Source organism: Sus scrofa, chromosome 13, assembly GCF_054392235.1.
Source record: "Sus scrofa isolate SSC_HxYL_T2T_F1_AM1 chromosome 13, Sscrofa_HxYL_maternal_Yorkshire_Landrace_v2.0, whole genome shotgun sequence".
In the NCBI taxonomy this organism is placed as follows: domain Eukaryota; kingdom Metazoa; phylum Chordata; class Mammalia; order Artiodactyla; family Suidae; genus Sus; species Sus scrofa.
The window spans coordinates 71,620,080-71,635,102 of NC_139395.1; the positions used below are offsets into that span (position 1 = coordinate 71,620,080).

The 15,023-nt window shown below is 37.7% G+C and overlaps 1 protein-coding gene across 42 annotated transcripts in view; it reads left to right on the forward strand.

Annotated features, from left to right (window-relative positions):
• CHL1 (cell adhesion molecule L1 like) overlaps window positions 1–15,023 on the forward strand; it is a 229,453-nt gene that overhangs the window by 46,532 nt on the left and 167,898 nt on the right. For 28 of the 42 annotated variants that reach the window (XM_021069248.2, XM_084989078.1, XM_084989073.1 and 25 more), the window contains exon 2: window positions 6,127–6,206. The exons of 10 other annotated variants lie outside the window; for them this stretch is intronic. The gene's annotated coding sequence lies outside the window, so the exon portion shown is untranslated. Of the gene's footprint in view, window positions 1–5,752; window positions 5,986–6,126; window positions 6,207–15,023 lie in introns of those variants that run through there. 4 more of the 42 variants (XM_084989072.1, XM_013981901.3, XM_084989077.1 and 1 more) reach the window with 4 other exon arrangements.

The window sequence follows — 15,023 nt, forward strand, 5'->3', positions numbered from 1 at the left end:
ACCCCTCCTACCTCTTGATGTGTCCTCTTTTTCTTCTGGAGTAGGGTATCTTTTTTAAGGTTTCCGGTCCATTTTGGTGAAGTGTGCTCAGTCTTTAGTTGTGAATTTTTTTGTTTTTAGGAGAGAAGTTGAGCTCCAGTCCTTCTATTCCGCCATCTTCGGTTCCCTCAGCCATGGCTTTTGAAGTACACCCACTTAAAATGGCTGAGGACTCTTCTCAGCCACTGCTTGATGAGTTTGGAGTTAATTAGAGAGCTCAGCGATCTAGCTGAATTTGGTTCCAACAACCAAATCAAAATCTGAGTTTGGCTGTTTTAGACTTATTAATGCCATTAATACCATAATGTCATTTTGCAGCCTTTACAAGTAATTCAGGGCTGGTTCCCAGAGGAAGTATAGTGAAGTGGTTAAGAGTTCTGGTTCTGTGGCCATACTGTCTGAGTTTGAATAGTAATTTTACCTCTTACCAGTCACATAGCCCTGGGGAGTTAAAAATTAATAAAACGATTGTTTTTCCTGGCCTTGAGGAGATCACAAACTTTCCCAAAATACATTGTAAATAAATCCTTTCCTCCTCATGAGAATAAGGCAGATAATGGCCACACAGGTAGCTTACAGCCGTTAAGGTTCTTAGGCTCTTAATTGTGATAGCATATATTTTCTCCAGTTGGCTGAGTTTAGGGGGTGAGGACTGATCAGGTTCCCCTCCCAGCCTCATTACCTGCCTCTGGATGATGTTGGAGATCTGTGCTGCCACCTCCTTGGTCCCAGGCCTGAGCTAAGCTTTTCTTTGATGTTAGTCCTATCCACCAACCCTGTTCTGCAAGGTAGGTACTGTTATCCCTTATTAACCAATGAGACAACTGGGATTCTGAAAGGTTATGTGATTAGCCTAAGAGCACACAGGGAGCACATTTACTCTATTTTCAGCTCCTCTGGCTCTTTTTCCTTAGTCTGCAGTGTCCTCAATTAACATGCACCTTCCTTCTTTAACAGAGTGACGTTTACTGTCAGGCTGTGGAACTGTGCAGTACCACTATTTTTTGATATGTGTAGCTTTTGTATGTTCAATCACTGATCCATCCAAAATGTATTTATTAAGCTTCACTATGTTGCCAAGTGGTGGCCCTGGGATTACAGTGACAATCAAGATATGCCCTAATGGGAACCCTCCTACCCTGTTGGTGGGAATGTACAACCACTATGGAAACAGCATGGAGGTACCTTAGAAAACTTATACAGAACCACCATATGATCCAACAATCCCACTCCTGGGCATATATTCAGAAAAAACTATAATTAAAAAGATACATGCACCCTTATATTCATTGCAGCACTATTTACAATAGCCAAGGCGTGAAAACAACCTAAATGTCCATTGCCAGATGAATGGATTAAAGAAGACATGGTACATATGTAGAATGGATTACTACTCAGCCATGAGAAAGACTGAAGTAATGCCATTTGCAGCAACATGGATGCAACTAGAGCTTCTCATAATAAGTGAAGTCATAAAGAGAGATAAATATCATTTGATGTGACTTATATGTGGAATCTAAACTATGGCACAAATAAACCTATCTACAAAATAGAAACAGGCTCACAGATATAGAGAACAGATTTGTTGCCAAAGGGGAGGGAGAGGGAGTATGATGGGCTGAAAGTTCAGGGTTGGTAGATGCAAACTATAACATTTAGAATGGATAAACAGTGGGAGTTCCCGTCGTGGCGCAGTGGTTAACGAATCCGACTAGGAACCATGAGGTTGCGGGTTCGATCCCTGGCTTTGCTCAGTGGGTGAAGGATCTGGCGTTGCCGCGAGCTGTGGTGTAAGCTGCAGACGCGGCTTGGATCCCGCGTTGCTGTGGCTCTGGTGTAGGCTGGTGGCTCCAGCTCCGATTCAACCCCTAGCCTGGGAACCTCCATATGCCGTGGGAGCGGCCCAAGAAATAGCAGCAACAACAACAAAAAGACAAAAGACAAAAAAAAAAAAAAAAGAATGGATAAACAGTAACGTCCTACTGTATAGTACAAAGAACTATATATCCAATCTCTTCAGATAGACCATGATGGAAGATAATGTAAGAAAAGGAATGTACATATATTTATGACTGGATCACTTTGCTGTACAGCAAAAATTGGAATAACATTGTAAATCAAGTATTCTTTGATACAAAATTTTAAAAGAATAAATAAAATAAAAAATAATAAGGATATACCCTAATGGAACTCAATATTCCTAAATTAAATGCAGATAAAACCTAGCAGTAATATTTATGATGCCATTTGGTCTCTAGTTAATTTTGTCTAGAATGCAGTTGCGATTTATATACAATCTGTTGTAAATTCAGTGGATACAGAGAATTCACATTAAAAATATCCTTGGATGGAGTTCCCATCATGGTGCAGTGTAAGCAAATCCAACTAGTGACCATGAGGTTGCAGGTTCTATCCCTGGCCTTGCTCAGTGGGTTAAGGATCAGGCATTGCCATGAGCTGTGACGTAGATTGCAGATGAGTTTTGGATCCTGAGTTGCTTTAGCTGTTTGGAGGCTGGTGGTTTTGACCCCTAGCCTGGGAAACTCCATATGCTGTGGGTTCGGCCCTAAAAAAAAAAAAAAAAAAAAAAAAATTCCTAGGATGGTGCCATGTAGAAGAATTACTTATTATCACTAAATAATTCTTATTTTCTGGCCACATCACTGGCATTCAGAAGTTCCTCGGCCAGGGATTGAACCGTGCCATAGCAGTAACCAGAGCCTCAGAAGTGACAAATCTGGATCCTTACCAGGCAACTCCTGTAAATAATTCTTATACAGACAGCTTTTCATCCAGTACTGGAAGACATTACCATCTGTTTTGCTGAGCACGTATGAAACTATAGATCTGCTTATAGGGGCCATATTGTGTGAAAAATACTATTTTCAATTTCTAAATAACCTCAGAGCAGCAAGGTGTTCATATTAGGAAAGCAGATGGACCTGAGTTCACCTGATTCCGAGCTCCTGTTTTACATCTGCCATGGGTTCACCTAAGTGGATCACAATCCATTCTTTACTGCCTTTTACTTTGAGAAAGTTCTGTTTCTCTCTCCATTGTGCTTTCTCCATCTTTCTATTACTTTTACCTCGAGTGAGTAGAGCGTAATTATTTTGATTGTGCCTAAGCTACAGTTTCTTTCAGTCATCCTTGTTTTTTTTTTTTTTTTTTAAAGCAAACCACCAACAAAGGTCCAAATGGCCATTTTACTTTAGTATGATTCTAAGTCAGATTTCGTTTCAGTATTCCTCATTCCTCCTTTGACATTTGGCAGGTATGCTTATTCATATCTCTGAAGTAGAAAAACTTAGGGACTTTGAAAAATGAATATGCAACTTTTCTCTAAGAATGGAAAAGAAGTTATTTGTATTAGTGGTGATAGGAGAGAAGGTAAAGGCTTAAAACAAATCCAAAAGATTATATATCCTGCTACATACAATAAAAGTAGAATGAGAAAGATATTTTCTTAAATTGCAGTAGTATGTGAGTGTGCCCTTCTCATAATAATATTTGATCCTATACCTCCAATATACATATATCCCAAATTGTACAGATTCATAGTGCACTCTTAATTACCATAAGAAAACACAAAAGCAAACTGAAATTTAAAATGAGATACAATGAGCTAAAAATGACATATATACTCACATATACATCTATGCTATTTTAATACCAACATATGTGTCTTCATAGATATGTTTAATATCAATTATACATGTGTTTGTCCTAGTATCACTTGCTGCAGTCAAAAGGGCTGTCTGCATACCCCTTTGTGGAGATTATGCAAACACAACATGAAGGAATAAAAGGAGACCTGATAGCACAGAAATAATCCTTTATATACACCAACACCAAGCACGCGCGCACACACACACACACACACACACACACACACATACACACACACATACACAGGGTTTGAATTAGCAGTAGAAAGCTTATATCCGTGATTAATGTGAGTTCCTTCTCAACCAAAGTTGAATGAAGCAGATGAGAGCTCAGCAGGCCTAGACCGCTGCCCTGAGCTTGCAAATAAGTTTGATCAGTAGCTATAGTCTCCATTCCTAATGCCAAATGACTGTCTTGAAAATGCTAAGCAAGAGAGTGTCTGATTCAGCACGGGCACTGATCCCCATTGGCATGGGTGTTATTGACAGAGGTAGAAAGGGGAGACCACTGGGAAAAGGCACCTGCAGTAGCTGTGTGACACAGGTAGGTTTTAAAGAGATATCTTAGAGAGATTTAATAATGGAACCATAACAGTGGCTCCCTGGCTGCTGAATATACCTGACTTATGATGTTCTTTATCACTGGGATAAATAAAGGACATCCTGTTTTACATCACTTAACTTTAGCCTCAGTACATGGAGTGGGCCAATCAGCAAATCTAATTTGGAATCAACACATGGAAACATTTCATTTTTTCTTTTCCCCATGGAGTGACTATTGAAACACAGAGGAATCTGGACACAACAAATGATGGCCAGTTTTTATATTCCTCTGTTGAGAGGAAAGGCTTCTATAGCCTGTGGAATTCAATAAAAAATACAATTATACTCAAGCTATGTGTTAGGAGCCATATTAAATGTTTTGGACATTGTGGGTCATTGGTAAAGTTTTTTTTATAATAATACAAATTATAACAGTGTCAGAAGTTGAACTAAAGGGATTGAAATGAGGTCACTAAACAAAAGTATACAGGGTACAGTCTGTGCAGTGTGTCACTTGGTCAATTGGAAAGCAGTGGGGCTATTCTCCTACTTGCTAAGGTGGAATTTTTCTTTTCCGTGTATTGGTGTGAGATTCTCTCCAGAAGCATTGCCATTTGCTTATAGCTTTTTGGCAACAGTTTTTTGGAATAAGGCCAAAGAGACTGTCAAATAATGCACAGAAAGGAAGCGAGTTACTTGGATATTTTAGCCATCCTTTTTCTTAGGGTGACAGTGAGAAATATTGTGGTTTTATTAATCTCTTTTATTAATATATTTTTTTTCTTTTTATGGCCAAACCTGTGTCATATGGAGGTTCCTGGGCTAGAGGTCTAATCCAAGCTGCAGTTGGAGCCTATGCCACAGCCACAGCAACACCAGATCCAAGCTACATCTGTGACCTACACTGCAGCTTGTGGCAATGCGAGATCCTTAACCCACTGAGCAAGGCTAGGAATGGAACCTGTATCCTTGTGGACACTATGTTGGGTTCTTAACCTGCTGAGCCACAGTGAGAACTCCTAATTAGTAATTTTTACTGGAATGAGTTAGAATTACTAGGGGGAATTTAGCTCTTCTGAATGATGCTCATTAAGTTAAGACACCTGGTATGGGGAAAAAACAAAACAAACAAACCAAAAAACAACTTTGACTTATTTTCTTATGTTCAACAGAAAATCTTAGCTTTTCAAAGATGTACTCTTGGGTAAGCATTGGGAAAAAAAATCTTATAAACAAATTTTTAGAGATTGGGAGCCAATCCTGAAATCATTTGGAAATTAACAATAAAAGGATTGTGTATACTGGTTGAAATACTTCATTCATTTCATATATTGATTTTTTAAAAATGGGGGGGTTGATGATAACACCTGGGTGAGAGATGGCCTCTTGAAGGTTTATGTTAACTCTAATTCATAGAGTTCTGATTTTGGAGTGTGCTTCCTGATAGAGCTCTCATCATTTTAGCTTATACTGTTTTATTTTGATAAATTGGTCACAGCCTCAGACAAAGGCAAGTGGCTGTTGCGAAAAACAGTTCATGGAGGACTGCCAAGTAGAAATTCGCACAAATTGTGGTCTGTTGCAAAATACTTGAATTCTTGAGAGAAGACACATCAATAATTCTTTCAATAAGAAGAGGAATTATGTGGTTGTTTTCTGCATCTCTGCTTCATTTAATCTCAGAAATCTAGAGGATTCATTTTATCCTCAGCAACAGAGCAATGCTATTGTTTAGGTATTTGGGAATTTTTTGGAGGAGTGGGAAGAAAGAAAAACTAGATTTGCTTTTAAAACAGGGAAAAGGTAAACATTAATTTAAAAGTTGTTCTTTAGGTGAAATTATCTCTAAAATTGCTACTTTCTAATCTATCTCTAGGTGCTATAAACTGCAAACAATGACCCTGTGTTAATACTGCAGACATATCATAGTGGAACCAAAGGGAACTTAAGTTACTGGTAAGAATATTTTCCTTAATCAGTGGCTTTATGAATTTTAAATGCATTTAATTATTGCAATGACTGGTAGAAGAATATAGCCGCAGGGAGTGCCAGGATATGGACCAGGTATGCAATATAGTGAGTTCTTGGGGTATTTTTTTAGGGTTTCATTAACATGCTGGCTTATTTTTCAAATAGCAAACTAACTAAGTTATTTTTCTTATTAGCTGACCTCTTGGCGTATTTGAAAGTTGCATCTTGATGTTTATCTAAATGTCATTTTTAATAGAAAAATGAGTTTCACCATTGGGATCTGAGCAGCTCAATTTCTTAGGAGGCTTGATGCTTTAGTAAAAAAAACCCCTATATTTTCATTGGTCAGTCAGAGCTCACCTCTTTATGGTCTGAAGGGCTTTCAGCTTCAGTAACTGTCCCTTGGATTTGGATCAATGTGAAATCTGACCTCAATCCTCCTTTGGAGCGTTTTCAAATTCTTTGTGCAGTACCAGGCTGAACTGTAACAAATTTCAAAGAGTTTGGAAGAAAGAGAAAAAGTCTGCTTTCAAGGGCCAGACACACAAGGATCTGGTTGTGGGGTAGCTTTTTAGTCCTCTCAAAACTCCATTTCCTAAATCGTAAAATTAGACTAATAGTTGTAATTTCCTGGAGGTTCAGGTTAAATCAGATTATTTTGATAATGCTTATTAGCACTGTGTTGAGTCTATATGATTGTTTTATAAATGTTGATACTTCCTAGCATTACTAGTTTTTAAAGGTAAAGCAATTTGAGAAAAAAAGTGGTATTTTTTGTAGAAGTATAGTTGATACATAATGTTACACAAATTATAGGTATGCCCTATAGTGATTCACAAATTTTAAAGGTTATACTACATTTATAGTTGTTACAAAGTAGTTATTCCCCCTGTTTTACAATATGTCCTTGCAGCTTATTTTATACATGATAGTTTGTACCTCTTAATATCCTATCCCTTTATTTTCCCTCCCCCCTTCCCCCTCCCTCATTGGTAACCACTAGTTTGTTCTCTGTATCTGTGAGTTTGCTTCTTTATGTTATATTCTCTAGTTTGTTGCTTGAGAAAAAAAGGTATTTTTTTTCAATATTCATTTTACTTTCTCAGAAGCACATTTTGTTATCAAGAGAATATGCACTGCTGTAGAATTAAGATATTTTGGGGTGCATGCAAAATCTTTATATATGCAGTTTGTATACTGGGACCTTAGTAACTCTAAAGAAAACAGTGTGGAAAGAGATAGAACACCTTAACTTTTTAGTCACTGCTGGCTTATCTACTGCCTAGAAACAAGGAGGGGCCTCCTAAGCAAATGAGGGACTTTTCCAAGAACAGCCCTATGAGGAAACTGTTCTGCAAAACATGTGCCACCTTTGTCTCATTCCCTGGGGTGACTTTGCCTCTACTCTATTTATTTATTTGTTTGTTTATTTATTTATTTTGTATTTTTAGGGCTGCACTCACAGCATATGAAAGTTCCCAGGCTAGGGGTCTAATCGGAGCTGCAGCTGCTGGCCTACACCACAGCCACAGCAATACTAGATCTGAACCATGTCTGTGACCTAAGACACAGCTCACGGGCAATGCCAGATTCTTAACCCACTAAGCAAGGTCAGGGATTGAACCCGTGTCCTTATGGATACTGTTCAGGTTTGTTACTGCTGAGCCATGACAGAAACTCCACCTGTACCCTATTTAGATACTCCCTTCCTTTGGAGCTTGTTGCAAGAAGGCTACTATTCAGATCTCTTCAGTAGAAAACTTGGGGACTTTGAACAATGACCAAACAACTTTTCTCTAAGAATGGAAAAGAAAATATTAGTATCTGTATCTGGAGGCTTTCTAGCTCCAGTTAATCTGCTGGTCCTTTAGAAGATTAAAAAGCTTTTGAAATATACACTCATATTCTTAGAGAAAACTCTTCTTGAAATCTGTTAATCAAATCCTTTTATGATGATTGGTTATGAGGAGTACTTTTATTATATAAAAACTCTTCTATGGTTTCATCCTAAGTAAGTTTCTAGATCCTGAGAAACCTAGGTAAATCTTTCAGAAATTAAAGGATGAAATAAATGTCTGAGATATTAAATTAAAAAAAAAAAGGTATTAGCAAGCTACCATGAATAACTTTAATTGTGGTTGTGCCATGATGAGGTATTGATGAATGTGCCTTTTGACATCATGAAAATGGATGGCAACCTGCAAAACAAATCACTCACTCGTAACAGTGCATTCTTTATTTTATTGAATTATGTTTATTTTCCTGTGTTCCTCTTGATGATCTATCAAATCATTGTTTAATTCTGCAAAATAAGTTCCCTTGCCATCCGTTTTCATTGTAGTGCTTGAGAAATTCAGCTCAGCACCTTCCAAGAAGCGTTTGTGGAATCATAGTCTTAGGAGATACACACACCACACAAGCACAATTAACATTAATTTTCTTTTGAGAATCTTTGATTTAGAAAGTCTCCTTTGCCTACATGGCCTCTCAAGAATTAAAAGAATGGAGTGAAATCATCCCAAGGACTCTGATTAGACTGTACTATATGAATACTAATTTTGCCGTTATATATGTCAACACTTAGATTTATCTGAACTTGCTCACAGCACAGTCTACACTTTGTTAGAAATTGTACCAGCCTGAGTTGGTACACCGGCACATTAACATAGGTTTATCTATATATTTCCGTCATTGCCATACCAATGTATAATTTATCCAAAGATGATGCTTTCCATACATCTTAACAGAAGGCTTCAGTAGCTGAATGATAGAGACTGGATCTTTGTAGCAGAAGATCACAATAAAATACACGCTCTGTTAAATATAGTAAGTGACCTTGGGTCATGTGCTGAGATTGGTTGATGGTGCTTATCTCTGCACACAGCTCCTCCTACTGATTTATGGATTTGGGTGCATTTTTCTTACATATATCAAAGACTAGGCTGAACGTCCTGAGAGGAGGTAAGAGAGAGCAGTATTTTCATTTAAGTCTTAGTAAAGTGCCTTCCCTTGCTACTCGGTAAAGCTGTCATAAATGTATTGGTTATTTTCCAGTGACATCCACATCTACTCTCAGGGACCACTCCACGTGCTCAGTTCCATCAGTGCTTGGCTCCCATACTCTTGCAGGACAAGATATAAAAACCTGTCCTTTATGAAATGTTCTCAGTGCAAAGTGCCACATATGATGGTTAATTTTAAATATCAACTTGACTGGTCTATTGGATGCCCAGATAGCTGGTGAGACAGTATTTCTGGATGAGTCTCTGAGGTTGTTTCCAGAGGAGACTAGCATTTGTATCAGTAGGCTGAATGAAGATAGCTGTCACAAGTTTCAGTGGGTATTATCCAATTCATGTGGGCTTGAACAAAAGGAAAAGGCAGAGGAAGGGTGAATTTGTTCTCTGTTTGAGATGGGACACCCATCTTCAGCCCTCTGTCATTAGCATTCTTGGGTATTTTTGTTTTTTTTTCTTTTATGCCGAACTAGTGGCATTTGGAAGTTCCCAGGCTAGGGACTGAATTTGAGCTGCAGCCGCAGGCCTATGCCACAGGCTCAGCAACACCAGATATGAGCCACCTCTGTGACCTACACCTCAGTTCATGTCAATGCCAGACTCTTAACTCACTGAACAATGCCAGAGATTGAATCCACATCCTCACAGATATAATGCAGAGTCCTTAACCCACTGAGCCACAACAGGAACTCCTAGCATTCTTGCTTCCTGAGCCTTTGAGATCATAGTGAATTTTGCCACTGGCTCTGCTGGTTCTGCAGCTTGCAGCCAGCAGATCATGGGATTTCTCATCCTTCTTAAAGTGAGACAGTTCTCTAATACATCTCTTTCTATTCCTATCTATTTCCTCTTGGTTCTTTTTCTCTGGAGAACCCTGACTAAATCACTGCACAAATGCAACTTGCTTTGCTGACCCTGCCTCTATCTTGTTTTACTTATGTTTACATGCCCTACATTCAGATTCAATTTATTGCTTACACATTTGTCTCATTAATATGTCTTTGAGGGCAGGGTCCTGTTCAAATATATATTTGCTTTGTTTCCACTGAGTGTAGAACCTAGCACATACTAGCTACTTTATAAACATCGGAAGGTGAGGAAAAAGAAAGGGAAGAGCTGAGAGAGAGAAGGATTCACCTGATCAGTCGCTCCTTGGATCTCTTCTGGGTTAAATTTTGGGATTGCTCCCCGGGGTCCTACAGTCTAGTCAATCTTGCTGGGCGTTTCTAGTCCCACTTAAACTTGATTCTGATGAATTCTGATGTTCCCTTACCTGTCCTGTCTTTAATATGGACCCACCTGGCTAAAGGCTCCAAATCTTGTTGGTGTTGCCTATGGCTAATTCACTTCTGGTTCATTCCTGAAGTAAAAGTGAAATACTGTCGAATGAATCTTAACACAAAATGAAAATCTCTCCTCAAGAAATCCTAAGTGGAAGTCAAGTAAAATAGATCTCCTTGAAAGAACTTCCCCTGTTTTGAATTATTAAGCATTCATTTTTCAGCATCTCTTGCTAATGGGGCATTCAGAGGCGATAAAATTCCAATGGATGTTAAAATAATTCACCTAAGTAATTAATGTTGCATATTTCAAAATGATATTAAACAATATCCTTTTCCTCTTTCTTTTTTCTTTCCTGTGATGTAAGTACACCAGAACTAACTCTATGCTCTTGTCCCAGAATTAATCATTCCTATTCATATTTGATATTTATACCTTTTAAATATTTATGGGCTGTTATGTTCCTTTATTGTGTTTACCCACTCTAGGGACATTCAGGAGCCTTGCATTTCTTCCATAGCCAAGCACTCCATTCCCTTTATCATTCTTGTGGCTGTTTTTTGGATTGCCTCCAGTTTGCATACATAATTTTAGTATTGAGGTGCCAAAAATATGTTTGTTTCAACTGGAGTCTAATTGAAGTTGCTTTTATTCAAATCATGTACACAAATAAATGTGATCCTCTAAAGCATGGCAACTCAGTGGGGGCTCCAGAGGGAAGCTGAGATATGCAAATATGTTGGTAAAATGCTACAGGTAGATTTTAAGTCACTAGGGAAATGACATCTCAAAATCAAAAGATTGTAGGATGAGCACTGTGTGAAGAATTTTATTTTACAGCCCAGGTCTGTGATCATTTTGCAGATTTTTGTTGTTACTGCCAGTTTGTTGATTTGAAGATTTTAATAGCGCTGGGCTTAGCCTTTATAGACGTTTTCTAATCATTTACTTATTTTCTGTTGGCAATTTCAAACTGCAGAGTCTTTTTTACAATAGGAGAAAAAAAGTTGCTATTTCTTTACAGAGAAAACTGAAATAAAATGACCATTGCAATATTAAAGACAAAGAGACACTGAAACCTAGCAGAACTTGGGTGATATTCTTAATAAACATGCTATGGGCCTTATATTGTTATTTTAAAGGACTTCTCAAGTAGCAGCATGGTATACAGCACAGATAAAATGTCTGTGGAAATATGTAACACAAGCAAACAAATGACTTAGAAGAAAATCCAATGAAGGGAGAAAATTGTGTTTCCTCAACAAAAAGCCATTTTTGCCCTAAGGCAATCCATGTTGTAGAAGAATACCATGTATAACATTGACACAAATCATAGGCACCTCCCCTGAACAGCAGATTTTATTGAACTGCACACATGAGGCCTTTGAGAGGAAGCAAACCAATGAAATACATCACTGCTATGGCCAACCCAACTGGGGAGGGCAAGGGAGCAGGCATATCTGAGAGCCTAGTGATGAAGCAGTGAATTAAGAAGTAAATCAAAGCCTCTGATCAAAGGCTAAATTAGCCTGTCATAAATGATCCTGCTGTGGAAGGAAGTCTTATGCACAGAGATCAAAGACTGGTGCCTCCATAGATACCACAACACTCCCTGCACTAAAAAAGCAAGCGAAGCGGGATGGGGAGAAATGCATCAAAGCTTTCTTAAGAACACTGTTCAGTATAATCTGCCTTTCTTAAGGACAGAGTGCACTGTTAGAAAAGTGAAAATGAATCTTGTTCATTTGTTTTAATAGTATGACAGAATCATCTCAGTAAATAGTAGTTACTATTGTCATCATCTTCATCATTGTCACCATCATCTTGGAATCTAGCACCAATTTGTAGTATGATTTTAGGCATATCATTTCATTACTTTGAGTTCCAATTTCATACTTTAGACAATGGGAGGTATTGGATAAGATTACAAGATTCCTTCCTGCTGTAACTTTCCATGATTTTTTTCCAGGCAAATCTGAAGCTAGAAATTTCAATCCAGATATGGGAAGTCTGTACATTGGCAGGTTAGGGCAAGTGTTGTTTGGGGCAAGCAGATTTTGAAAAGAAGCATAATTCTACCTTTTGGCAACTTTACTTACATTTCTTTAATACACATTTTAGAAGTTTCTGTTATCGTAGATTACATTTTATAGCACATATTTCTTCTGCTAAAAAAGCCTGTAAAGTGTTTCAGTGGGACATTTAATTTCCCATTATGTTTGGTTTCTCAAACCATTCCCTTTGTAATTGTCACATTTTTATAGTCCTGTTTAAAATGAATTTAGTTTTCCAACTAAAAATATCAAGCTGAGTTGGAAATTGAAATCCAAGGACTGTAAAATCAAATGATAAAAAATGAGCCTCTAGGCAAAAGTTTTCAACCACCGTAACATCTAGAAATACCTCTAGAAAAAAAAAACTGTTTTTTTATTTCTTATAAAATGCCTAAGAATACTGCTAAGATTCTTTTATCAATAATGATTTTTATTTTTTTCTATTATATCTGATTTACAGTGTTCTCTCAATTTTCTACTGTACAGCATGGTGACCCAGTTACACATACATGTATATGTTCTTTTTTCTCACATTATTATGCTCCATCATAAGTGACCAGACATAGTTCCCAAGTGCTACACAGCAGGATCTCATTGCTAATTCATTCTAAAAGCAATAGTCTGCATCTATTAACCCCAAGCACCCCATCCATCCTACTCCCTTCCCCTCCCCCTTGGCAACCGCAAATCTGTTCTCCAAGTCCATGATTTTCTTTTCTATGGAAAGATTCATTTGTGCCATATCTTAGATTCCAGATATAAGTGATATCATATGGTATTTGTCTTACTCTTTCTGACTTACTTCACTCAGGATGAGAGTTTCTAGTTCCATCCATGTTGCCTCAAATGGCATTATGTCATTCTTTTTATGGCTGAGTAGTATTCCATTGTGTATATATACCACATCTTCCTAATCCAATCATCTATCAGGGACATTTGGGTGGATTCCATGTCTTAGCTATTGTGAACAGTGCTGTAATAAACATCCAGTTTTGTCTGGATATATGCCCAAGAGTGGGATTGCTGGGTCATATGGTAGTTCTATGCATAGTTTTCTAAGGTACCTCCATATCGTTCTTCATAGTGGTTGTACCAACTTACATTCCCACCAACAGTGCAGGAGGATTACCTTTTCTCCACACCCCCTCCAGCATTTGTTATTTGTGGACTTACTAATGATGGCCATTCTGACTGTTGCGAGGTGATATCTCATGGTAGTTTTGATTTGCATTTCTCTAATAATCAGGGACTTGAGCATTTTTTCATGAGCTTGTTGGCCATCTGTACATCTTCCTTGGAGAAATGTCTATTCAGGTTTTTTGCCCATTTTTCAGTTGGGTTGTTGGTTTTGTTGCTGTTGAGTTGTGTAAGTTGTTTGTATATTTTAAAGATTAGGTCCTTGTCAGTTGCATCATTTGAAACTATTTTCTCCCATGCTGTAAGTTGTCTTTTTGTTTTCCTTTGCTGTGCCAAAGCTTGTCAGTTTGATTAGGTCCCATTGGTTTATTTTTGCTTTTATTTCTATTTCTTTGAGAGACTGACCTGAGAGAACATTTGTAAGGTTGACGTCAGAGAATGTTTTGCCTATGTTCTCTTCTAGGAGTTTGATGGTGTCTTGTCTTATATTTAAGTCTTTAAGCCATTTTGAGTTTATTTTCATGCATGGTGTGAGGGTATGTTCTAGTTTCATTGATTTGCATGCAGCTGTCCAGGCTTCCCAGCAATTCTTGCTGAAAAGACTGTCTTTTTCCCATTTTATGTTCTTGCCTCCCTTGTCAAAGATTAATTGACTGTAGGTGTCTGGACTTATTTCTGGGTTCTCTATTTGGTGCTGTTGGTCTGTATGTCTGTTTTGGTACCAGTACCACACTGTCTTGGTGACTGTGGCTTTGTAATATTGCTTGAAGTCTGGGAGAGTGATGCCTCCTGCTTGGTTTTTGTTCCTTGGGATTGCTTTGACAATTCTGGGTCTTTTGTGGTTCCTTATAAATTTTTGGATTGTTTGTTCTAGTTCTGTGAAAAATGTCCTGGGTTATTTGATAGCAGTTGCATTGATTCTGTAGATTACTTTGGATAGTATGGCCATTTTTACAATATTAGTTTTTCCCACCCAGGAGCATGGAATGTCTTTTCATTTCGTTATATCTTCTTTAATTTCCTTGATTAATGTTTTATTGTTCTCAGCATATAAGTCTGTTACCTTTTTGGTCAGGTGTTTGATTTTTTTGTGGTACAATTTTAAAAGATATTGTATTTTTGTATTCCTTTTCTAATATTTTATTGTTGGTATACAGAAATGTGACTGATTTCTGAATGTTAATCTTCTATCCTGCTACTTTGCTGAATTTGTTGATCAGTTCAAGTAGTTTTGGGTTGAGTCCTTAGGGTTTTCTATACATAGTATCATGTCATCTGCATACCTCTTCTCTTCCTATTTGGATGCCTTTTAT